Below are 26,115 nucleotides of genomic sequence, written 5' to 3'. Positions count from 1 at the left end.
TTTGTTGTGGGCGAGTCTCGCGCCACAGAGGAGCACTTAGAGGTAAATGCTTTTTGTCCTTTTATTCTATCTCAGCCCGTACTTAAGCGTTGTAATTTCTGTTTATAGGATGATGATATGGAGAGCCAAGATGAAGACATCGAGGTAATTTTCATTTCCTCCGACTCAAATTCTTCCCCTCCCAGGCCGGCAAGGCGAGTTTGTAGGAAAGTTCCCATGTCTCACCCGGATGCTCATATGGATCCCAATTTCCATTTGAAGAAGGCGAGTTTCACACCAAAACGTCACACTCGAAGCCATTCTGGTGATCTCTTGTCCGGGTTGCCGAGAAAACGGTCGGTCGCAAACGACAGAGCGAGGCATGTGTTATACTAAATGTCCTTTCTTGTGCAGCCAATTCTCATGATTTACACAATCTTTGGAATCTTATGTCCAACAGGTTTCACCTCCTTCATCTGGCAACTCACCTACTTCGGCTCTTCCGCCCTTAATCCGCCTCTAGAGGTAAGTCCATTTGCCAACATGTTCTTTGGATGCCAATGTTTCTATTTTAACATAATTACCATCCTTTGTAGGGCTCAAGCAAAGAAGAGGAAAACCAGTGAGTCATCATCCATTCCCAAGGCGGCTGAGATAATAGGTATAAGTGCTTCCATCGCAGAAGCTCAAGATGAGTCGACTAAGACTCAAGCCGAATCTCCTGACGACTTCCCTGATATCCAGGATGAGCTAGCAAGCCCATAGAAGGAAACAACTGAAAATCCCAATCCGCCAAGCCCTCAAAAAGCGGCTAAACACGTGACGCCTGATCCAGATCCAGCCTTCGTTGTTGCAAGAGGCTATTCTAAACCTGCATCCACAGTGTTTACCAAGCATGCGCCCAAGGATGCCCCAATCTTGTAGAGAAGGGTATGACCAAATTGAAGCTTCCCAACTTTGAGAAGCTGGAGTTTGATGAATTACATTCTTGCATTTTGAGTCGCTTGGAGACGAGTCATGAAATGGAGAAAAGCCTGGTTAATATGATGAAAAGAAAACATGAGGTATGATACCTGTTATCCTCCTTCGTATGTACTCCCATTAGCCCTCCAAAGGGCGAGTCATTTGTGAAGAGTCGAGCTTTGTAGAAAATTTCAACCTGTAGCCCCCAAGGACCGGGTCATCTTCTTGATGATGAGTTGGGTCTTTAGTTTTTATTTGAAGAAAACTTCAACTTGTAGACCCCAAGGGCCGGGTCATATTCTTGAAGATGATTCGGGTCTTTAGTTTTTATTTGAATAAAGCTTCAACTTGTAGCCCCCAAGGGTCGGGTCATCTTCTTGAAGATGATATGGGTCTTTATTTTATATTTGAAGAAATCTTCAACCTGTAGCCCCCAAGAGCCGGGTCATCTTCATGAAGATGAGCCAGGTATTTAGTTTTTATTTGAAGAAAACTTCAACCTGTAGCCCTCAAGGGCCGGGTTATCTTCATGAAGATGAGCCGGGTCTTTAGTTTTTATTTGAAGAAAACTTCAACCTGTAGCCCCCAAGGGCGGGTCATCTTCTTCAAGATGACCCGGGTCTTGCTTTAAGGTATTACCACAGAAAAATGGAATCGGACATTAGCCCCCAAGTGTCAGGGATATTGCTCGCAATCTGCATGAAACTTGTTGTAATCTTCTGGTGTTTGCAGGAATCGTTGAACCAGGCCGACTCAACCGTGTTCGGCCTAAGGCAAAGCTTAGCGGAGTAGCAAGATTCTCGACCTATGTTTGAAGAGAAGCTCCGCCTTGCATTGGTTGACATTTAGAAGATGAAGGCGGATCACAAGGAGCTTGAAGAAAAGGTCGAAGTTGAGTGAGCCGCCTTGCTGAAAAGGGTTGAACAAGCTGAGGAACAAATGAAGGTCGTCGTGCAGGAACTGACCGAGCTGAAACTTCATATCTCAAAAATGGCTAATGTCATGTTTGGTAAGTATCCGCCACTATCCTAACTTCCAAAGTCGTGTTTTGTGTATCCTTGCTGCAGGTCCTCGATCCGCCAATCTCCATGATGATTGTGTATTGAAACTGAAGGCAATATATACCTTAACAGAGCAACTGTATACTGGCGGCGTGATGGCTATTAAGGCCGTTATGGGCGACAAGGAGCCCATAAAGTCAATCAAATACATGATGGGATGCTTGTCCATGCTGCCACCACAGATTGTAGAACTAAAAAGATCAGCCGCCCAGAAAGGAGTATTGACCACCCTGCGCCGGTGCTTGGCTTATACTCCAGAGATTAAGCCGTACGATATAACTTGGGGATTTCCATAATACAAAGATGACGAGTCAGAATTTACTAAAGAGGATTACCATCGCTGTGTGAAGAAATCTCGCTTCGTAGTGACTCAACTGGTAGCCAATTTGGACTTAACTAAGTATCATGCGGCTTATGATGAGCACAACAAGCGTGTTACTTCTCCCTCTTATGAAATCACAATTCTAACTTCGCAATGCCGTAAGCATCCTTTTGACTCTGATGTTGACCCGTCCACCATCTTGACCGACGAGGCTGAGTTCCATGCCTTAACCAATTGCAATTGGAAAATGGGCGACTTACAAATCCAAGGCGGCGAAAGCTCGACGCAGGATAATCCGGAGAAGACTTGAACAAGGTGTCACTTGAAGAGCGCCCATGGAGATCAATTCACAATATCCAATGCCGGGTCATGTAACATTTCATAGCCTTCTTAGCCTTGTAATAGGTTAGAGATGAAAACAGTATTGTGCTGCATCGTACCTTTGTTGACTCTGAAGTCTCACCCTTTGGTTAATATGAGCTGCCTAACTAGGCGTTTTGCCATGTCCTCATGTGGTCAGAGAAGAAATAATGAGCCGACTCAATGAGACGCGGTGGCTTAAGATGAGTTTTCGAAAACTCTAACTTATGCCACAAAGATACTTTGTAGTCATAAAGGTTGCCGGCTCAATGAGCCACCACAGGGTAGGACGAGCTTGCAAGGCTCTAGTGCTACCCCAGAGAGGCTTTCAGAACAGCCTTAGTCGTTTAGACCGGCTAATCAGGCGCGAGTAAAACTTCAGTGAAGCAGGTTCAGTGAACCCATGGTTTGTCTATTTTCCATATGCCGGCTCCCGCAGGCACCTTTCATGTTTTAACCAAGGCAAGTTCAGGGTCCAGAACTGGATTGACTCGCCAAGAGTACATGGGACCATAGGGTGAGTCGCCAAACATACAGTCCAGTATAACCATTGTAATGCGTTAAGTTTTCGCTAGCCAAGAGGGTATTCACGTTGAACTCAGTGAGTAGAAGCCCCCAAGTGACCTATGATTAGGGAAAAGTTGGACGTAGGATTGCAGAAGCTTGTACGCTCTTACTGCAAAACGACTTGGGAACTAGTAGCCCCCAAGTAAGCTGGCTTAATTTTCAAAACCATATAAGGCGCCCATGTTTGAACCATGTGACGTGGCAACTTTGGTCCTCTTTGGCTTACCAGTATCCAATTTTGAAATAAGTGCAGCGTGGCGAATTATGCTCTTTGATACTGATAGCGTCCATGCTTGGACGGCTTGTGAAACAATAAAGACTCATGCTCTCAAGAAGCTGAAAGATTGAGACCCGAAATTTCGTGGGCGCCGGCTTTATTGCGATATATATGTGAAGAGAGTACAATGACTAAACTATGTACACTCATAAGGAGCCAATGGCTCTAAGTTTAATAAGGCCGCAAGTGGGCAATGCTCCAAGGCCGGGTTGTATCAACCTCTGTTGTTGGCTTATCTGGACGAAGATCCACCAGATAGTAAGAACCATTATGAAGGCTTTTGCTGACGACAAACGACCCTTCCCATGGGGGGGATAACTTATGCATACCAATATGTTCTTGAATCAAACGGAGCACTAAGTCGCCCTCCTAAAAAACCTAGCTTCTGACTCGACGGCTATGATAGCGTCGCAAGTCTTGTTGGTAAATCACCGAGCGTGCTGCCGCTAAGTCATGCTCCTCTTCCAAAGCATCCAATGAATCTTGACGTGCCAGCTCATTGTCCTGCTCAACAAAAGCGGCGACTCGTGCCTGATGTCACTTGATAAGACCGCCTCAGCTCCGTAGACCAAGAAAAAAGGCATGTAACCAATGGATCTGTTAGGGGTAGTCCTTATGCTCCACGGAACGGAAGGGAGCTCTTCAATTTAACAACTCGGGGTGCGTTCCACAGGAACCATGAGTCGGGGCTTGATCCCACGCCAGATTTCTTGATTCGCCCGTTCCACCTGTCCATTGGATTGGGGATGCGCAACCGCACATACATCAAGCCGGATGTGCTCTTATTCACAAAATTGTTGCATGGTGCCTTTGGATAAATTAGTAAAATTATCAATAATGATACTATGAGGATACCCGAAGCAAAAAATCAGCTTCTTGAGGTACTAACTTCCCCGCAGGGTGACAAGTTTTGTTACGTCCTCCGACTTATGGTCCCAAGAGAAAAAATTTGTCCAGGTTGCGCGGAATCTGCTTCTTGAGGTATCAGACCTCACTTGGCGATTACCTCACTTGTCAAGCCAGCCCCCGAGCCTTCCAGCTGCCTAGACCCGTCAAAGTGGATAGTCCAATACGTGTGATCAGTTCTGTCTTCTGGAATCTGCAGCTTGGTCCAATCATTGATGAAATCCACTAAGGCCTGAGACTTGATGGCCGTGCGGGGAAAATACTTCACATGGTGAGGACCAAGCTCGATAGCCCACTTAGCAATCCACCCGGTTGCTTCACGGTTTTGTATGACGTCGCCAAGTGGCGTGAAACTGACCATTGTGATTGGATGCTCCTGGAAGCAATGCTGCAGCATCCGACTCGCCATGAAGATCCCGAAAACCAGCTTCTGCTAGTGTGGATAACACTGTTTGGAGAGGGTTAAGACTTCGCTAACAAAGTATACTGGCCTTTTGACTAGATTCTCCTTTCCTTATTCTTTGCATTCGACAACCATTGCCACACTTAGTGCTTTAGAGTTAGCAGCAATATACAGGAGCATAGGCTCTTTGTCAGTGGGAGCGGCTAAAACGGGAATCTTAGCCAATTGCTTCTTCAAGGCCTCAAAGGCTTCGTTAGCCGTGTTACTCCACACAAAACAGACTATTTTCTTGAGCAACTGATAAAGGGGGATGGCCTTCTCCCCAAGATGACTTATGAAATGACTCAAAGCCGCAATACGACCCGCCATACGATGGACCTGGTTGATATTGGCCGGCTTGCCGAGTGAGGTAATTGCCTTAATTTTGTCTGGGTTCGCCCCAATGCCTCGCTCTGACACCAAGAAGTCCAATAACTTTCCCGTAGGGACACCGAAGACACACTTGGTCGGGTTAAGCTTCACCAGATACATGCGCAAATTGTCCAACATTACCTTGAGAGCCTCCAGAAGTGACTCTTTCTTCTGGGATTTCACCACTATGTCATCAACATAGGCATGAACGTTGCACCAAATCTGGTTGTGCAGGCATTTCTGGATACAGCGTTGAAATGTCGCCCTCGGACTCTTGAGCCCAAATGGCATGGAAACATAGCAAAAAGCGCCAAAGGGAGTTATGAAGGATGTCTTCTCCTGATCCTCTAAAGCCATCTTGATCTGGTGATAACCTGAGTATGCATCCATAAAACACAACCGCTCGTAACCCGCCATAGAATCAACGATTTGAGTCATATGAGGGAGAGCAAAAGGGTCTTTCGGGCAGGCCTTGTTAAGGTCAGTGTAGTCAATGCACATATGAAAGGTGCCATTCTTCTAGAGGAACAAAACTGGATTGGCCAACCATTCTGGGTGAAAAACCTCCACAATGAACCCAGCAGCCAAGAGCCGGGCTACCTCTTCTCTGATTGCTTTATGCCTTTCCTCATTGAAACGACAAAGATACTGCCGAACCGGCTTCATCTTGGGATTTATATTAAGGTGGTGCTCAGCGAACTCTCTCGGTACACCCGGCATGTCATAAGGTTTCCATGCAAAGATGTCCCAATTCTCAAGGATGAATTCGATGAGCGCGCTTTAGTATTTGGGATCCAGACCCGTCTCAATAGTGAATTGCTTGGAACAGTCGCCACGCATGAAATCAACCAGCTTAGTGTCATCTGTAGGCTTAGACTTAAGGGGCGGCTCTGAGTCGATTGTTGGCTTCTTGAGTAGGGTCATGTGTGCCGGGTCAACATTGGCTTGATGAAACTTGAGTTCCTTAGCTACGCAAGCCAGCTCAACAAAAGCGACATCTCCTTCTTCGCACTCTTGAGCTATCTTCCGATCTCCACTTATCGTGATGGTTCCTTTAGGTCCTGGCATTTTGAGCTTAAGGTAGACATAACATGGGCAGGCCATGAAATGGGCGTAAGCCGGCCGAACAAAAAGCGCATGGTAAGGGCTCTTGATCTTGACCACCTCAAACATGAGAGACTCACTCTTGTAGTTAGACTAGGTGCCAAAAACACATCGAGTTTAATCCGCCCAACAGGATATGCCGACTTGCCCGGGATGATGTCGTGGAAGACCGTAGAGGAAGGCGTCCAATCGCTTTTAGAGAAATTCATTCTTCGAAAAGTGTCATGGTATAAGATGTTGATACTGTTGCCACCATTGATGAGGACCTTGGAGAGGGTATAGGCCCCCACCTGTGGTGCCACAACCAATGCTAAGTTGCCACGGTTATCAACCCGGGGCGGGTGATCCTCTCTACTCCAGATAATAGGCTGCTCAGACAAGTTGAGATACCCGGGGAGCACCGGCTCAGTGACGCTGAGGGTTCTATGTTTGACCTTCTTGTCCCTTTTGCAAGTAATGGGGGTAAACACGTGATACTGCCCGCTATTTAACTGCTTGGGGTTGTTCTCGAAACCGATGTTGTCATTCTGGTGCTGAGAGTCGCCCTGGTGAAGATGCTGCTGAAAACCGCCTGGCGCATTATATTGCTGGCTATTCTGGACCGGAAACTGCCCAGCGTTGGAATGTGACCCACCATAAGGACCAGGGTTGGGGAAGCTGCCAAACGTACTCCTGTGTGAGCCACCCGATCCAAATTGGTCCGGTTGTCCACCACTACTTCCGCCTTGGATGTTCCTCAACACCTCGGCACGGAACTCCTGCATCACATAGCAGTCTTCCCAAGAATAAGTGGTTGGACCTTCCGGCAAGGTATGTTGTGGGCAGGGGCCCTTGAGCATCTCGTGATAGTTGCGTGGCTCTTTCCCACTGAAACCCCTTTTCTTCGAACGATGGTTACCGGTCCCAGTGTTAGTATTGGCGACGAATTCAGTGGCACCTTCCTGCTGTTTTTTCTTCCCTTGGCCCCCAGGGTTGGAGTTACTTCGCCCCTGGGTTTGAGAGTGGCCTTTGGATGATTCTCTTCTCTTGGACTACTGATTTTATCGTCGTCCTCCCTGGGATCTATGGTATCGTCTGACTGGGCGTAGCTAGTGAGGGTGTCCATCAACTCGCCCATATCCTGCAGTTTCCGCTTGTGTCGCCCAAGCTTCAACACCAAGGGCTGGTAGTGACAGTTTTTCTCCAAGATCAACACGGTCTGAGCCACCGAGATACCGTCCGATGAATGGATGACCTCCGCAACCCACCTCGTCCAATGATGGGCCGACTCATCTGGGCGTTGGACACAGTGAGGTAAGTCGACAATAGTCCTCCGGCGCTTACAGTTTCCTCTATAGTTCTTGACAAAACGCTCCTTCAACTTGGCCCAGGTGTTGATGGAGTTGGGCGGCAGGTTCTTCAGCCAAGTGTGTGCCGTCCCTTCGAGCATCATCGTAAAGTACTTGGCACACACCGCGTCATTAACATTGAGCATATCCATTGCAAGCTCGTAACTTTCAATCCATGCTCCTGGCTCAAGGTCCAGCATGTAATTGGGAACCTTGCGCGGACCCTCAAAATACTTGGGCATACGCTCATTGCGGAGGGCGAGTGACAGGCAAGGGATCCCTATGTTCCTGCCTCCTGACTCGCCATGCGCGGGGGGAAGGCGGCACATAAGCTGGATAGCCATGGCCCGCCGCGACCGCCATCTCCATCAGACGGATGGCTCGTGCTGCATCCATGAGGTCCTGGGCACGGGTGTCTAGCAGCCCGGGCGGGTTGATTTGCGGGGGTTGACGCCGTTCACTACTAGACACTGCGGGCGGGTCGTCATGGTGACTCCTGGTATGACTTGCGTGAGGCATGGAGTGCAGTCAATCACGACTATATGAGTATTGCGCCTGTTGGACCACCGCCGTTTTCAACATCTCGATGGCGTTCGTTGCCTCCTCCTCAGCTAGAGACTTTTTGTGGATGGGAAGAGACTCTAGGTTGTGATTCGCAGCCAATACATTGTCAACAGGGTTAGAGAAGTGACCCTGCAGTGTTTGGAAGCGTGGCGGCTGGGCCGGCGCAGGCTGAAGCGACTATGGGTTGGGTGCCGGCTAAGCTGGGTCGACATGCTGAGTAACTCGCCATGGCTCGTTAGGTTCCATCCCAGGGGTATGTGGGTTGTCGAAGAGTCGAGTGGGATTTAGATCGGCTGGTAGGCGATTGTGATGCCTCCTCTCGTGAACCGCATCGGAAGTGCGATGTTGTCGTTCAAGCCGTCATCCCTGAACCCTTAGCTGCTCTGTCTCTACGGTGATGTGGGCCCGTTGGATCGCCATCCTGGTGGCCTCGCCTTCGATCTCGCATTGGATCTTGGACATCTCCTCCCTCAACTTCGCTAACTCGGCACTGACCTCTTCCTGGTTCTCCGCCATCACGGCAAGTGCCGTGAGCTTAGCCATCTCTACCACTAGATCCGCCATAGCTTGAGCCAGAGTCTTGCCTGATCTGTTGGCTTCTTTGTTGCCAGCCGCGGTCGGCTGAGCCGTCGCTGCTCCTGCCATGTAGATGGCAACCTGACGATGGGGTCCTTCGAAATTCAAAGAAATTGCCGCCTCAGGCAATCCCCCAAGCCGTCCTTTGTGGAGAGGGTAGATTGAATCTGTGTCGCCGATGGACGACTCATCGTCCGAGTTAATAGGGGTGTTCTTCTGGATCACCGGCTCATCCGGTAGGTCGATCCCCTGCGTAAAACCAACAAAGGTGTGGCATGTCCTGACTTGACGTTTGGCGGGTTGGGCGAACCGGGCCGGCTCGACGATGTCGGTGAAGGGGTCCGGTTCAGGTACGGGAGCCCCAAACTTACCAATGAAGACATGAATCTTACCGAGGGGAGGCATGTACCCAATTCGATCGAATTGGTGTCAGCCCCCCACTGAGAGTTGTCGATGTAGTACTTCCCACGGCGGCTCTTAGTCATGAGGTTGACCGCATAGTTCGCAAAACCTGGAATGGCTCCCTTTGAGAAGTCAACTCCACTGTGCGCTAGCCCCACGGTGGGCGCCAACTGTCCTGGTTTTGTCACGACATATGTTCTCGTGAAAGGACTTAGAGAAGGAGCCATCGCACCTTGGTTGTGACTCAAAGGGGTTGAGCGGAAGCGAGACTCGCCTTTATATATAGGTCCAGGCCCTAGGTTTATAGGAGTCCAGGTCACATCATGAATAGTGACGCGATATATCTCTAACCTGCTGTGTTTCTCAAGTAAGGAAACTTCCCAGCGAGTCTTCCTCTTCTTGGGCCTTGAGTCGCCATCAGTGCTCATGGGTTGAACCGGCTCTCTCTATGAAGATCACCTCACGCCTCATGTGTTCTGGTCTAAGTCCATATTGAAGCACGGACGCTGAGTGGCCATGAATCTGACCCGACCCAATAGGCCAGGTCACACAGCGGGTAATATCCCCAACATTAGGCCCCATATTGTCTTGAACTTATTCACGCCAATAAATCTTTACTCCTGACCATGGCGACTGACACGGAACTTCTGACTCGGGCGCCTTTTCGCTCAAAAAGTGACAAGCAGCCAAACTCCATGCTTCGCCCAAATCATCCCCCCCCCATCGTTTCAGGGATCTAGTGACATTATCTCAACGGATTTTTTTTGAATTTATCCTGTCACCCCGAAAATCCAGGAGTCCAGGTCACATCATGAATCGTGACCTGATATATCTCTAACCCGCCGTGTCTCTCAAGTAAGGAAAGTTTCCAGCTAGTCTTCCTCTTCTTGGGCCTTGAGTCGCCACCAGGGCTCATGGGCTGAATCGGATATCTCTATGATGATCACCTCACGCCTCCTGTGTTCTGGTCTAAGTCCATATTGAAGCACGAATGCTGAGTCTCCATGAATCTGACCCGTCCCAATAAGGCGGGTCACACAGCGGGTAATATCCCAAACAAAGGTGAAGTTGAAGCAGCCCAGATCAATGTCGGCGCACATGATGGTGAAGTGCTCGTCGCCGACGGTGATAGGCTCGTCTTAGGCGATCCCATGGCACCGGAGGTGGTTTCCGTTAGCCACGGTGACCTGGACTTGCTCCCCGCCCATCGCCTGGAGCGCTAAGCGGCCCATCGTTGACTCCGGCAGGAAGTTATGTGTGCAGCCCGTATCCAGGAAGGCCACCAGGAGCTTGCCGTTGATCATCTCCGGCAAGAGCATAGTCCTCTCGTCTCACATGCCCGTGAGCGCATGGAGGGATACCACGAGAGCTGTCGCTGAAGCGGGCTCCGGGGCAGCGTAAGACACAACTTGGCCGGGCATGTCGTCGGGCCCGTCGGTGGCAGTGTCCTCCTCGATGTAGTCGGTCACCTCCAAGTAGAAGAGGCGCGGGCATACATGACCTGGTACGTATGGCTCGTCGCAGTTACAACAAAGCCCCTGGAGACGGCGCTCGAGCTGCTTGGCCGGGGTGAGTCAGCGGAAGGCTCATGGCACGCCGGAGTAGGGGCCGCCATCGGGCCCGGGGGCAGCCACCCTCGTGATGGTGCTGTCTGGGCAGGAAGGCCTGGCTACCGGGCGCCGCGAGCTGGAGCCTCCTGCTGAAGGGCGTGGGTGAGACGCACGAAGGCTTGGGCATAATACATGTTCGTCTAGAGGTCCTACGGTCCGTCGAGCTTGACGTCCACGCGGATGTGATCCGGCAGTCCGCCCACAAAGAGCTCGATCCGTTGACGAGCTAATACGCCGGGCGCGGGACACGCCATGGCCTGGAAGCGGTCGGCGAAGTACTGCACCATGCAGGTGAAGGGAAGGCGGCCGAGCTCCACCAGCCGGCTCCCTTGGATCGGGGGCCCGAAGCGCAGGAGGTGCTACGAAGAAAAAAGGTGTGTTCCAATGCCAACGTCCGTTGGCCCCGGAAAAACTGGTCATATTGGCTGGGCCAGTTCAGGGGGTCCTCGGTGCCGTCGTAGGTGGTGAAGTCCAGTTTGGCGAAGCGCCGCGGCGTGTGGGTAGGGCCGCCCTGGTGGTATGGCTCATCGGCGTGGAGCAGTGAAGGGGTCTGCGCCGAGTACCCGTCGGGGAGGGTGAAGCTGGAAGGCCCACCACACTGGGTATGCAGCGGCGCCGACGCCGTCGTGTAGACCGGCTGTGACGACTTGGTCACCCAGGCCGGTAGCGGCGACGGGGAGGGGGGGACTGAAGCTGTTTGAGAGGCACCCCCGGCGCGGCGGTTGGGCCCGGTGGTGGTGGGAGTCGATGGCGGCAGCTGTAGGGTCGGATGTCGTGGCCCCACCAAGGGTAGCAGAGGCAGCTACAATGGTGGCTCCAGCGGCCAGGTGAGCGCGGCGGTTGCCACCAGCGGCGGCTGCTGCCAGGGTAGCCAGGACGGGTCGGCGCAGGCTGGTGGTGGCAAGTCAACAAAGATTACTATAGCCCGTTGATGGAAGCTTACGTAGGTGAAGTGAGGAAGTTGGTGGAGCACTTTGATGGTCTGCAAACAGAGCATGTTCCTCGTGCAGAAAATAGTATTGCCAATGAACTGTCAAAGCATGTTGCCCTCAAGTTACCTGTCGAACCAGGAACTTTTGTGCTCCGAGTGACTCAACCATCCATGGCACCACCAGCATGGACCAAATGGTGTGAAATTGAAGTGCATTCCTCGAGAAGATCAAGTGGAGCTGTTGGCAGAGATACATGGAGGCATATGTGGCTCCCACATAGGGTCGAGAGCTCTTGTTGGTAAGGCATTCCGGCAAGGTTTATTTTGGCCCACCGCCCTCCAAGATGCGACTGTGCTAGTAACCAAGTGTGAAGCATGCTAGTTCTTTTCAAAGAAAGTGCATAAACCAGCGCAAGCTCTTCAAACAATCCCTCTCTCCTCGCCATTTTCGGTGTGGGGGCTCGACATTGTTGGCCCTTTCCCCCATTCTACCGAGGGCTTTGAGTACTTGTATGTTGCAATCAACAAGTTCACAAAGTGACTAAAAGTAGAGCCAGTGAGAAAGGTGATAGTACAATTATCCGTCAAGTTCTTTAGGGGACTAGTTTGCCGCTTTGGTATTCCGAACAGGATCATCACTGACAATGGCACAAAGTTCACAAGTCACGCCTTCATGTAGTACCTCCAAGACCTTGGCGGCAAGATCTGTTTAGCTTCTGTTGCTCACCCAAGGAGCAACAGCTGGGCGGAAAGGGAAATGTTGAAGTGTTGCGAGGCCTCAAGAAAAGAACTTTCGACAAGCTGCGCAAGTGTGGAAGACGCTGGATTGATGAGCTGCCGGCGGTTCTTTGGTCAAACAGAACGACACCAAATCGAGCCACCGGACATACACCCTTCTCCCTAGTATACGGGGCCGAGGCAGTTCTCCCCACAGAACTCATATGTGGGCCACCTCGAGTGCTCCCCTACGATGAGCTTGAGCAAGAGCAGTTGCGGCAAGATGATGCTACGCTCCTTGAGGAAGATCGTCTTCAGGCTGTTGTGCGAGCTGCACACTAGTATCAAGCCTTGCGCCGCTACCATAGCCATAAGGTTCAAGCCTGAAGTCTTGAGGATGGCGACCTTGTTCTTCGGCATGTTCAGCCGGCCAAGAATCACAACAAGTTGATGCTGAAGTGGGAAGGCCCTTATCGGGTAGTACGAGTCACTAGGCTGGAGCACTCCGCCTGGAGACCGAAGATGGTGTTCCGCTGAGCAACTCCTGGAATATCGAGCATCTTCGTAAGTTCTATTCATAAGGCGCGGTTGACGGGTCTCCCGGCAACCACCTTTTGTACAAGTCTTGCCAGGAAGGCATGTAATCCTTTGTACAAAGCCACGCATAGACCCTGTGCGTAGTTGAATAAAGTTTAGCATTTCACAATTCTTACCAATTTCCATGTTTATTTATATATGCATGTTTGTCTCAGATTTAGTGTTATGCTTATTTCCAGCAAGTACTAACGAACCGCTAAGGTTCCATATCTCTATTTTCCCTTCTTTCTTTTTCTCAAAGGATAAAAGGTTCCCTCGCGTACAAGTTTGTCGGGGGGACGATGGTATGGACACCAACAGGCGATGTTTAGGCAATGAGGCGATATTCTGTTGAACAGAAAGGAGCACATAAAAGAAGCTAAGTTGCAAAAACTCTGAGTAAATTTTGAACTGTAAAGTTATTTCCCTTGGACGATTTCAACTTTTGTATGGAAAACCTGCACTGAGAGCGCCAAGGTATCTTGCCGGTAGCCACATGTCCAGCAGGCTGCTAAGGATCCATTCCTCGAAGATCTCGTGGCAGGGCTGCGCACATCGGCAAGTTTCCAACAAAGCGTAGGGCATGTACCATACAGGAAGAAATCAGACAAGAGGAATAGCATACATCCATTCAAAAACACAGCCAAGTATAATACATTAAGAGTTGTTGTTGTTCTAAATTAAGAAAGAATTGTCTTTCACATGGAATCATAGCAACAAAAAGAAATGGAGTGGGTAGTCTCTCCGCTGGCGTTCAACCCTCTTGACTTGGCCAACTTTGTTGACGATGGGCATGACAAGCTCCTCGAGTTCCCTGAGGTCCACATCCTTCGGCAAGCAGTCAAGCACGTTGCTGAGGTTGTTGTCGCGATTCTTGTGCACCACTTTGGTGAGAACCTTGAGGAGGACAGACCGGCGGAGCTTGCGGGATTCGTTGGCCAGACGGGTTGCTTGACCAGAGTGGAGCTGCTCTAGAGCATCAATCAAGCTATTGAAGAACAGAGTTAACCTGACGCTCTTAGATGTCCTTTTGTTGGAAGAATAGCCGTAGTTGTGCAGGCCCATGGAAGACAGTTGTGCCGTGAGCCTTTCCGCGACATCGGCAAGGTGTTCAGTCCAGATCTTCACGCCTCCCACATAGTCATCGTGAGCAGCGACATCACTCTTGAGCAGAGCCTTCTCATCCTGGAGATCCTTGGCCAAGAACCTTTCACGAGCCTTGCCATTCTCAAGGGCCTCTTCCAACATGGTCAACTTCAGTTGTAGATCGGCAGTGGAGGCATTGGCTGAGTTGAGTTGTGCCGTCTTGTCAGATATGGCGGTCTGCATCTCTGCCAAGCTAAAAAGAGTCTTCTCCCTATCTGCCTTGAGAGTCGAGATCTCCTTGCCGAGACCTCCAAGACCCATCTCCAGTCCCTTTACCTTGTCGGCAAGCTCGTTCTTGGCAGCCTCTACAGCATCGGCGGCATCAGTGGCTTCCTTCACCTTGCCGGCATGGTTTGTGTCCTGAGCTGCAAGGATTTCCTCATGCTTCTTCTCTAGCTCCCGAGTCTGCTACGCGACAAGTCTCTCGCCTTCTTCATCCTTGCGGCGAAGCTTGTCGGGGAGTGCCTCCTCGCGGGCAGGAAGATCTTCTTCCTGAGCATAAAGCCCGACATGGCGCTGCGTTAGGCAGGCTTCCTCTGTAGAAGCCTGTTGTGAGGCCTCCTCTTGCGCTTTCTTGATGTCAGACTACTTCAAGAGGAGCTCATTCCGGTCTTTGTTCAGCTGCTCCTGACCAGATTTCAGCTCTTGGAAGGCTTCGACGAACCAGGCTTGTGTTTCCCTGACAGGCTTGTGGAAATCCGCCTCCTCTACTTCAACGAGTGCTGCCCTAGAGTCTAGCTCTCTTTCCAGGCACGATGGAGTGCCTGGAGCTGATATAAGTTGTCGCTCATAGCTTGGAGGAGTTGTTCTTCTTTACATTTGATGTTGTCGCCTCTTGGTTCGCCATCAATCTTGATCCGAGCAGCACTGCTGATCTCATCGTCTAAAGTTTCTCCTTCGATGGGCGCCCTAGCACTTGTCGCTCCTAGCATGTTGATGAACGTGTTCTCCCCAGCTTCGAGGTATGTGCTGGGAGAGGGGGCCTCGGACATTGATTTCGGATCCTCAGCATCCGCCCCACCGGCAACTCAGGGTTGTGTGGCCGGCGTAGCGCCTTATGGTCCTTCGGGAGGAGTACCGTCAGTACGGTCACCATACTCCTTGTCGGCCATATCCGCAGACCCCTTGGGGGTGTCCTCCTGTACATCCTCGATGGCCTCATCTGTGGCAACGCCGTCGGCCTCGGCGGCACCATCCCTGGCGATCTCCTCGATGACGGCAACGACATCCATGTGTTCCATCAGAGGGGATCTAAAAACCAAAATAAGGGGAACAAGATGAGGCCAAGATAGAAGTTCAAGAAGACAAAAAAGACGTAGAAACTTAATAGCAAGTACTCTTGGGGAAATGGCTTATGTGCGCCAAGCCATTGAGAGGTGGTCGCTCCTTTCCCGGCAACATCCTCGACAAGGATGGGCTCGCTTGCGGAAGCCCTTGCCGAAGATCCGTCTCTGGCGGCATGGTCGATGGAGGTGGTGCGTCAGGGGTAGCCTCCTTGCCATCGATGTTCTCCTGCAAACCCGACAATGTTAGTGGCAAAAAGAATCATCCCAACACTCGCCAGTGGGAAATGAGTAGTGGACCCATGCTAGGGGATGTGTTGACCACTTCGTCGTGGGCAGAGCTCCGGGCTAATTCGAGTTGCCGCTGGCACGCCTGTGGTGCTCGCCGGAGGCTCTTCGCCCATGGAGGTCTTCAGCTTCTTTGACATCCTCTGCACCAATGTTTGCATATCTCTGCGAAGACAGGCCGAAGCAAGATAAGCAAACTAAGCAAAACCGGAGGTTCGGAAGTTAAAAGACGCGACAGGGCTCTTACTCTTCTTTTTCCGAGCTGAATGCGGAGAGGTCGAATTCGACTTCTGCCACAGTGTCCACGTGAGGAGGTGGAGGACTCGCCCTGGGATGCATGGCTGCACAGGAGAGGAAGTTTGCTGGACTGGGACACCGGAGGTGGCTTTCTGGAGAACATGATTCTTCCTCATGGGAGCTAGGGGCTCCTCGTGCAACTGCTCCTCGGCTGAATCTTCGGCAGAAGGACCCCTGGCAGCTGCGCTGCTATCCTCCTCCGCAACCTCATCCTGCCTGGCTCATGAGGTGGGGCGGATGAGGTTCGTCTCTTCACGGATGGCTTTCTTCGACTAATTGTCGAAGAGCTGTTGCACCTGCTCTGCGGCCGGCTCATCCCAAGTATTGTCACGGCCATGGACGTTGCACACCGGTATCATGGTGACGATTGAGCTCAAGGCATAGTTGTTCCACAGGGTAATTATGCTTGCCGACAGCTTGAATTTCCCATCAGTCCTGAACAACTTATGGCAGAGAGTTGTGTGCTACAGGACCGTCAGGTTGTTGTTCATCCCAGGGTGCAGTCTCATGATAGCTGTCGCATTATTGAATTCCCGAGCTAGCCTCCCTTTGTTCTCCAGAGGGGCGATGCGCTGACGAAGGAAATCAGCGCCAACCATCTCTATTGTGAGCACGGTAGCCTTGAGGCGCATGATTCTGGTAATGGCGATTGTGAGCTTCTCATCTTGAGGATCGATACCGCTCCAATCACTGCGCGACATCTTGGTCTTTTCCGGGGCAAGTAGAAAGGTTGAGGTCCTCTTCCCGAATCCAGCACCACTTTCCCCGCCATTCTTCCCACTTCTCACGGAAGACCCCTCGTGGGTATATATCCTTGTTCCATGCCCTTGGGATCTAGGTGATAGAACTAAAAAGGCATCCCCCATTTTGAATATGGGGAATGAAGTAATGGAGGAAGAGGGTTGTGTTGGGGGTTACTCCAGCCAAGTTTTCGCAAAGATGGGCGAAGACAGACATGCATGTTAACGCATTTGGTGTAAAATCTAAGAGTCGGAAGCCGTATGTGTACATGATGTTAACGAAGAAATCAGAGAAAGGGGGACACAACCCACAGTAAAATTAGTCGGCAAAGAAAGGAAATTTGTCGGGGCGGCCATCGGAAGAACCTGGATTCACACGAGTAGCGGGGTGCGCCTTCGTCTCCCTCGCCCACATGAACAAATATCGATCCCTCAGAGCTGTCGCATCATGCCCTGGGGGGGGGGAAGACAACAAGCTTCTTCCACATCTTCGCCAGCTCATTCTCCGACACAATGCCTTTCCCCTTGCTTTCCTTAGGCGGCATGGCGACGATGGGGGCCGAAGCCAAAGATGGTGGGGGCTTGGAAGCGGCGGATGGATAGAGAAGCTCTCTTTCATTCTCGAGGAAGAAGATGATGGCGGTTCCAAGATTCAAAAGGGCAAGAGGTAATGGGTAAGCAGCTCTACGGTTTCCCCTTTATGGGGACGACATGGGGCCGCGTCTTGGCCAACGAGGAAACGCTTCTGCACGTGCGCGGTTGTTTCGGCCACTCCGCACACGTCTCCCACATCACGCATTCAATGCGTGTCGTGGGGGGCACAGTAAGTGAAATGTTTACAATCGCAGACTCCTTCCACGCGTGCGCGTGCATTGTTTGGGCCTAGCCCAACAACGCCTCACACCCGTGTATGGCCTAGGCCCGGGGGCTCCTATGGGTGTACTAAAGTTTGGACCTTTAGTACCCCTTACTTGTGCACGGGAAGTTGTAGCCGCACATGCTGAAGGACAATACGAGAGATGTCAAGAAGACATTCAAGGCAACAAGTAGAAGAATGAAGACCAAAGGCTGGGATCCTGGCAAGATCCTTGTCGGGGTAGCTAGCGGAGCCCCGGCAAGATCCCACCAACCTGCCACCGCTCCAGCGCAGATGACAGCTGTCAATCCTCCTAGATACATGTCGACCAATGGTGGGGGTTGAGCAGTGCCGATGGGACGCGTCCCTGTCCCGTGTCACAGAGGGTCAGGGGCGCCCGACAGAGTGTTTAATGCGTTTGTCTTGAGGATCAGTAAACACTGTAATAACTGTGCGCCCCATGTGTGCACTGTACAACTCTACACCCCATGTGTGCATTATTCGCCACTATTGCTGACACCTTTGACATATAAAAGGAGGCCCAAGGCATAGCTAGAAAGAGCATACGATCCAGTTTTTGGAGACTGTCATACCAGAGGCTAGGGTTTCAGCTAGGGTACGTAGCTGATGTATAGCGCTCCTGGAACCAGAGCCCTAGGACACACACAATACACCTAAAGCAGGAGTAGGGTTTTACGATTCTCAACGGCCCGAACCTGGGTAAAAACTCCCCTCGTTTTGATCGTTGGTTCTACTCTTGATGCATTCCTCTCTCCCCGCCGAACCATAAAGAGATCCACGTGGTCACATAGGAGTCGTTTCCCTGACACCCATGGATCATGAGATTCATCAGAACCAGGTCCACCATCACCTATCAAGTAGACAATCAGAATCACCTTGGCTATCTGCCTCCTCTCAAAGTCATCAAGAAATCTTTTGAACCAGTTGATGGAAAAGTCAATTCAGTGATTGATGAAGGAAATCAGCCACTTGATGGTCAATTTCACAAGGCTGCATCCTACTCCTCTATGATGCCACTCCCACACAAGAATATGATGGGAGAGCAAAACCTCCTAGTCCAACTGCCCCACGGGTGATGACTAACAAAGAGCTTCTCCTTAATCTTTATCAAAAAGTTGATCACAACCATAATGGCTCTATTGTTAAAACCCTCAATGATACTATAAATGTTGTGAAGAAAAATCACTATTATATTCATGAGGTATTTGATCGCACTTGGGGCATATTGTCTCACCTGAAGACTCATGACGAACTCAAAGAACTCGAATTCACTCAAGACTTTGATTGGTCGTGGCCACCAAAGAAGAAATTCAAGAACTGTTGCTTGATGGAAAACTCTTATTCTTCATTCCGCACTGTTGATTCTGATGGAGAACCTGCTGATACTGCAACTATCCCAACCAGGAAGACTGGAATGAAGAACATGGGCGCCTCTCCTTCAATACAAAAGTGAAATTTTTCATGGGCGTTAGTCCTCAGTTTCGTCCCTTTTCGTCAATTGATGACACAGGGGGAGAAATCTGAGAGTTAGTATTCAAGAGAGTTAAATTTATGGGCTTATAAACTTTATTAAGTTACAAACTATCATTTTTGTTTGATGTAATAAGTTGTAACTTAAGCCCGATGGTGCTCTGACACTTTTGAACGTTTTTCCTCACATGCTTATTCGTCAAGTTAATTAATGCATGCATGCTAAAATTTGTGAGACACCAGTTTTCATCATACATTTCAAATTCCTCATACTATATGTCAAATTCATGCATGAATTACAAGATACACGGGGAGATCTCCATGATTTGTATCATCAATGTGCATTTTCTGTCCAATTTAAATTCCTCAAATATGCACATCTTGAGGGGGGTTTATTGGTATATTGCAATCAAATTCCTCAAACTCTTTACTTACATTCCATATTTTTATCCCCGTTGAAAACTTAACCTATTTGTCATCAACCACCAAAAAGGGGGAGATTGTAAGTGCATCGAGTGCCTCTTAGAGATTTTGGTGGTTTGAAAACTTATAGGTTAAGAGACTGATATGTTTGTAAGTGTACGCATGCTCTATAAGTTGTTGAGGAGTTTGAGTTGTTCGATGAATATCGACCCCAAAAAATGTATGTCTTCGGTGAACACTTCGGTCATTCCTTGAAGATTTTGATCGCGAAGAAGTTGTGAAGAAATTGATATTCCTCATGAAGATACTGAAGATGAGGAATTCGGTGTGTCCCGAAGAAAATACTCTGAAGACTTTGAAGCGCGAAGATTTACTCTCTATGTTTCATTTTCTTCACTCTTGCGTCATAGGAACACCGTACTGTTAAAGGGGGTCAAGGTAAAACTATGAAAGAATTTCCTCATGATGTTCAACCCAAACCTACACCTACCAAATCCTCAAAGTGAGGAACATGAGAGACATGAGGGCTTTCACAGTTGAAACTTTTGACCATTGATGCGCCACGCGCCACCTGTCCCAAATCTTATCCACCCAACGGTCATATCATTAAGGCATTTATGTCAAATCATGTCGGGATGCTCCCAGGTTATAAGTAGCCGCCCCCACAACCACTGTCTGGTTGGCTACTCCGAGAGAAATTGACACTTGTCATTTAGAGCAACCCAAATTCCTCAAAGCCTTTGTGCGAAAATCATCGAGGAAACAGCCCAAACACCAAAACCCAAACCAAAACCCATGTGATTAAGTATCACTTAAGAAGTTATTCCTATGTGGAACCGACGCTTGTTACCTTTGAGTACTGTGCATCTTCCAGACGGCTAGGCGTCATTGTCTAGAGCATCCAGCAGTCAATTGTGGATTGTTGGGTGACCAAGTTTGTGAGGGTTTCAAAGTCTTCCCTGAAGACTTACCACGATTGTTGGGCGAGGACTGTGTGTCCTTAGATGAAGGAGAATACAGTAGGGACTATGTGTCCCGGGACTGTGTGTCCTTTGTGTCGGATTTCGGGCTCCGCAAAACCCTAAGGATTCGAACTCAGGGGGTGTATGAAGATCTCTCGCGGCCTCACCTCGCTCAGCTCGCTACTCGGTGGACCAGGCAAGGAACTCATTCGATGGTGAGGAAGACACAGAACACGGCAGTTTACCCAGGTTCGGGCCGCTGAGAAGCGTAATACCCTACTCCTGCTTTGTTGGATTTTCTCTCTTGGAGGTGGGTGGATGAACTAGTACAGTGTTCTTGAGGGCCTCGTGAGGCTTGGTGTTGTGCCCGTGGGTGAATGAAGGAGTCCCCCTCTATGAAGTAACCTACCCTCTATATATAGTGGCGGACCCGGTCCTCCTCCATTATCGTTTCGGCGGGAAGGGATCCCACAACGGCCAATTTCGAAGGGGGGGGGGGTAGGGGAACATGCTTCCCCTGTCCAAAAGTGGTCTTCGCCTGCAAAGTGGCTGCCAGCGCTGCAGGGGCGGGTTCAGGGATGACGACTATCCTACCGGCGGGCGTCCATGTTCTTGTTGCATAGAACGGAAACCTTTTGGGGATGCCTTGGGAACATCTGGTACGTCCTTGCCTTCTCTGCACTAAAGGAGAAATTGTGTCGCCCCGCTGTCTGCCGCTCGCCTGTCCTTCCCTTGCGTCATCCTAGACTCCTGAGGCCAGGCCTCGCCTTGGAATATCCGCCACTCAGGAGGGGTCCTGAGGAGGCTCCCTGCGGGTCTTGATGTCGTTCGTCCTCGTGAGGCTTGGCCCCTCACGAGGGCCTTGCCTTGAGTGATGTCGGGTCCGTTAGTTTGCTTGATGAAGTGGGTCAGCCCTACGCCGTAGGCAGGCAGGTCTGTTTACGCTATTTCCAAAACACCAAGAGTAGCCCCCGGGCCCAAGGCACGCCTGGATTGGCTTCTTGGCGAAGCCTTGAGGGCGGTCCTGATACGTCTCAAACGTATCTATGATTTTTGATGGTTTCACGCTGTTATCTTGTAAACTTTGGATCTTTCATATACCTTTATATCTTTTTTTGGGACTAACTTATTAATTCAGTGCCAAGTGCCAGTTCCTGTTTTTTCTGTGTTTTTGACTCTTTTCAGATCTGATTTTGGAACGGAGTCCAAACGGAATAAAATCCCCGAAATAAATTTTTCTAGAACAGAAGAAGATCGGGAGGCTTGAGGGCCAAGGCAGGGGGCCCACAGGGAGCCCACAAGCCCTGTAGCCGCGACCAAGGGGGGTCTGTGGCAACCAGGCTTGTGGCCTCCCTAGCGCTCCCCCTGCCCTAGCTCTTTGGCCTATAAATTCCCTAAAATCGCAGAAAAAATCAGGGCATCCACGAAAACACTTTTTCGCCGCCGCAAGCTTCCGTTTCCGCGAGATCTCATCTGGAGACCCTTCCCGGTGCCCTGTCAGAGGGGACTTTGGAGTTGGAGGGCTTCTACATCAACATCATCGCCTCTCCAATGACTCGTGAGTAGTCCACTTCAGACCTATGGGTCCGTAGTTAGTAGCTAGATGGCTTCTTCTCTCTCTTTGATCTTCAATACAAAGTTCTCCATGATCTTCATGGAGATCTATCCAATATAATCCTCTTTGGCGGTGTGTTTGTCGAGATCTGATGAATTGTGGATTTGTGATCAGATTATCTATGAATTATATTTGAGTCTTTGCTGACTTCTTATATGCATGACATGATATCCTTGTAAGTCTCTCCAAGTCTTGGGTTTTGTTTGGCCAACTAGATCTATGATTCTTGCAATGGGAGAAGTGCTTGGTTTTGGGTTCATACCGTGCGGTGACCTTTCCCAGTGACAGAAGGGGCAGCAAGGCACGCATCATGTTGTTGCCATCAAGGGTAACAAGATGGGCTTTCATCATAAATTTGAGATTGTTCATCTACATCATGTCATCTTGCTTAAGGCGTTACTCTGTTCTTTTGGACTTAATACACTAGATGCATGCTGGATAGAGGTCGACGTGTGGAGTAATAGTAGTAGATGCAGAATGTATCGGTCTAGTTGTTTCGGACGTGATGCCTATAGATACAATCATTGCCATAGATAACGTCACGACTTTGCGCGGTTCTATCCATTGCTCGACAGTAATTCATTCTCCCACCGTCTACTTGGTTTCATGAGAGAAGCCACTAGTGAACACTACGGCCCCCGGGTCTATTCACAACTATCATCTCCAGTTCCACTTTTACTTTGCTTTGTTTACTTTTTGTTTTTAGTTCTCACTTTGCAAACAATCTATAAGGTATTGACAACCCCTTCATAGCATTGGGTGCAAGCTCTTTGTGTTTGTGCAGGTACTTGCGACTTGACGCGATCCTCCCACTGGATCGGTACATTGGTTCTCAAAACTGAGGGAAATACTTACCGCCGCTGTGCTACATCACCCTTTCCTCTTCAAGGGAACACCAACGCAAGGCTCCAAGGCCGCGGGGAAATCCTTTGCATATTTGCCAAGGAAGTCCCTATAGGCGTAGCCCGTAGCAGTAGGATTCCTGGCGCCGTTGTCAGGGAAGGTCTGTTGTCGCAGCAGCAGGCCCGAAGCGTAGCGGGCCCTAGTTTCCTGCGGGCCAGGCGGCACATGTGGCCAGCGGCCATGTGGTGACTCTCTCGGTCCTCCAGGCGTCCGGGGTGCGCCAGGCCACGATGGCACGATCTCCAGGAACCGTGCAGGCCATCATTGTTCTCATTGAATGGCATCGGTGCAGCCTAACCACACCCAACGGCCCTTGCGGATGCGACCGCTCAACGGACAGGTGAAGCGACGTGGGCGGCAGCGCTCCCGTCGGCCCACCTCGCGACACCCGTGGGGCGCATGATGCTCGCGCTCCCACGGCGGTTGGTGGCCATGGTTCGCCTATAAATCTGCCCCACCCCCGTAAAGGGGGAGGCACTGCAATCTTGGGATACCTCTCTCTCCTCTTCATTTCCATGTCTTCCATGGCGTCTCCGGGAGGCGAACCTGGCAGGGGAAGAGCGTGGCTCCGTCCGCACCCACGTCCACCCCCGGGAACAGCGGTGGAGGGCCCTCGGGGCCTTTGCGCGTCCGTCACCGCTGGGCTCTGGCCGACGAGTAAGTCCCTCGCCTATGCCTCTTTTCCTGATTATCCCGTGTATTGCTTGGTGGTTGATCTCTCCTCTTCTCCAGCACGCCCTCCGCCAAGAAACCCAAGCTTGGCGAGTGTCAGGAGGAGGTGGAGGTGCTACGGGCCCGGCTCGAGAGCGCCGAGGCCACCCTCCAGGCCGCCCGCCAGGTCGAGGCGGAGGCCAAGGCAGAGCTAGCATTGCTGCAGTAGCAGGTGCAGGAGGCGACCGACACTATCCAGGCCACCCAGGACAAGGCCTCGTATGCTCGGATGATGGTGTCCCAGCGCACTAAATAGTTCATGGGCATCGCCGGCCGGCGGCTGACGCGACGTGCCGATTTGTGGGGGAGGCCCCGACGTTTCCAAACGTCAGGAGCGAGGGGGGCTTCCTTGACTTCTTCCATTAGGTAGTGGAGGCTTTGCAGGCCGGCGCCTCCAGCATGGAGGAGGACAACGCGTCCGGTGGGCGCGAGATTCTGGGCCTTGCCTTGACGCTCGTTTTCTCCAACCTGCGTCGCCTCGTCCAGGAGCTCGATCTCCGGCGCGTCGTCGAGCCGGTGCCTGCTGCGTCCCGGCGTTCACTCCGGTACGAAGTCCGCCCTCGCATGGACGCCCTAGTGGAGCGGTACGTCCAGATGCCCGCCTCCAGCGAGGAGGAGGGCTCCGACGCCGAGCCTGCAAGCGCTATGGATGACCTCGGCAGCCCCTCCCCTTAGGCGCCCTCAGCTTCCGTTACCTTCCCCTGTAATAGTGGATCAAGAACTTTGCCCCGTTGGGCGTTAAACTTTTGTTCGCTACCTTCGTCGTTCTCCATTTTGGTCTTGAATTGATGCCTTGCTCGCCGGTGGTCATTGCGGCTTGGCTTCGAAGCCTAGGGCAAGTCGCTACCCCAGCCATCGCTCGGGGGTAAAGGCAGCAAGGGCCTCAGGAGCCCCCGTTCTCCTGAGGCACAACTCGCGCCACTGCACGCTTGGTCGATGGCCTCGTTCCTCACTGCGTCTGAATCCTTAGGCCCTACATTCCTTTGTTAGTACGCACGTTTGTAATATATTGTTAGTTTGGCGTGAAACCAAATCACCCCCGTCTAGGCTTGCAGGGTACTTAGCTTGTGGGTTTGCGCTGATCCCTTCCATAGCTCCTCCTGAGTAGCTCCCGCTTTGTATGTGGGATGGGGTGGAGACCCTTTCGGCACTCTATGTTTGTGGGCCCTGATCCCGCACTGTGTCCGGTGAGGCTCCTGAGGCTCGATGCTCAGGAGCCCCCTTTGGCCCTTGAGTCATTTTTCTTCCCGCTCCTTTGGTTATCGACCCAGGACGCCCTAAGCCTCCTAGGACTCTTTGTGGTGATATTGTGCTTCGACTCGGACCCCCGAGTGGGGTTGATCGCCAAGAATATTTTGCCCCGGGGAGGCAAGCCCTTGCTTTCGCTCCTTGACCCCTAGGCACGGTGCAGAGTGTTTAGCTCCTTAGAGAATGGCATCCAGAAGAAGAGGCTTCAAAATCGGCGAATACGAGAAAGCGCAAGAGAAAGTTCCACCCCCCTTTTTGTTTTCCAAACTTCAACTATTAAAATTGACAGATTTAAGTCCGGCAGAAGATAGTTCGAAATCCAAGAAAAAGCAAGCAAACGCCGCGTCTGGCGCCTAGGCTGGCATAGTCATTGGTGGACCATGTGGGTTTCCTTGCCAGCTATGGGCATAGTCATTGGTCGACTGAGTTGATCGCCTCCGTATCCTCCCCACCGCGGAGCATAGGGCTTCCACTAGGCATGGGGTGGACCCCTTCCGTGTCTTCGAGGGGCCCCGGGCGTATACAGCGTCAGCTTGTTATTACATGAGAGTGTAATGGTGGGGGTGTATCTCGAAGGTTGTGAGGACGCTTTGGCCTCACGAGTGTCCCTGCCCCCGAGGCATAGGCTCTTGATTCCAGAAGTCATTGGTGGACTATGTTGATTACCACCATTTTCCCCCAGTGCTGAGCATAGGGCTTCAACTAGGCATGGGATGGACCCCTTCCACGTCCTCGCGGGGGGGGGGGGGGGGGGCTGGGCGTATACAGCCTCATCTCATTATTACGTGAGAGTGTCATGGGATGAAGTAGGTTTCAGAAGGATTGAAGGACGATGCGGAGGTGCGACGGGTTGATGCAGGTCATGCGTGCTCCTTCTCTAGTGGCCGGTTGATGGATTTTCTACTGCTCTACGTCGACAGGTCCTAGTCCCGCACATTTCCCTACCACTACGAGGCGCCTCACGCAGAAAGGCCCTGGCTCCCCTGATACCTACTGAATGTGCCTGGACGGCTCTAGGGTGGCCAAGTGACTTTGTGACCAGTAAGGGTCTTGAGGCGCGATGCTCAGGAGCCCCCTGTATCGTTCGAGCGGCTC

This window comes from Hordeum vulgare, chromosome 7H (assembly GCF_904849725.1).
Source record: "Hordeum vulgare subsp. vulgare chromosome 7H, MorexV3_pseudomolecules_assembly, whole genome shotgun sequence".
Taxonomy (NCBI): Eukaryota; Viridiplantae; Streptophyta; class Magnoliopsida; order Poales; family Poaceae; genus Hordeum; species Hordeum vulgare.
Note: the sequence above shows the minus strand (reverse complement) of the source record.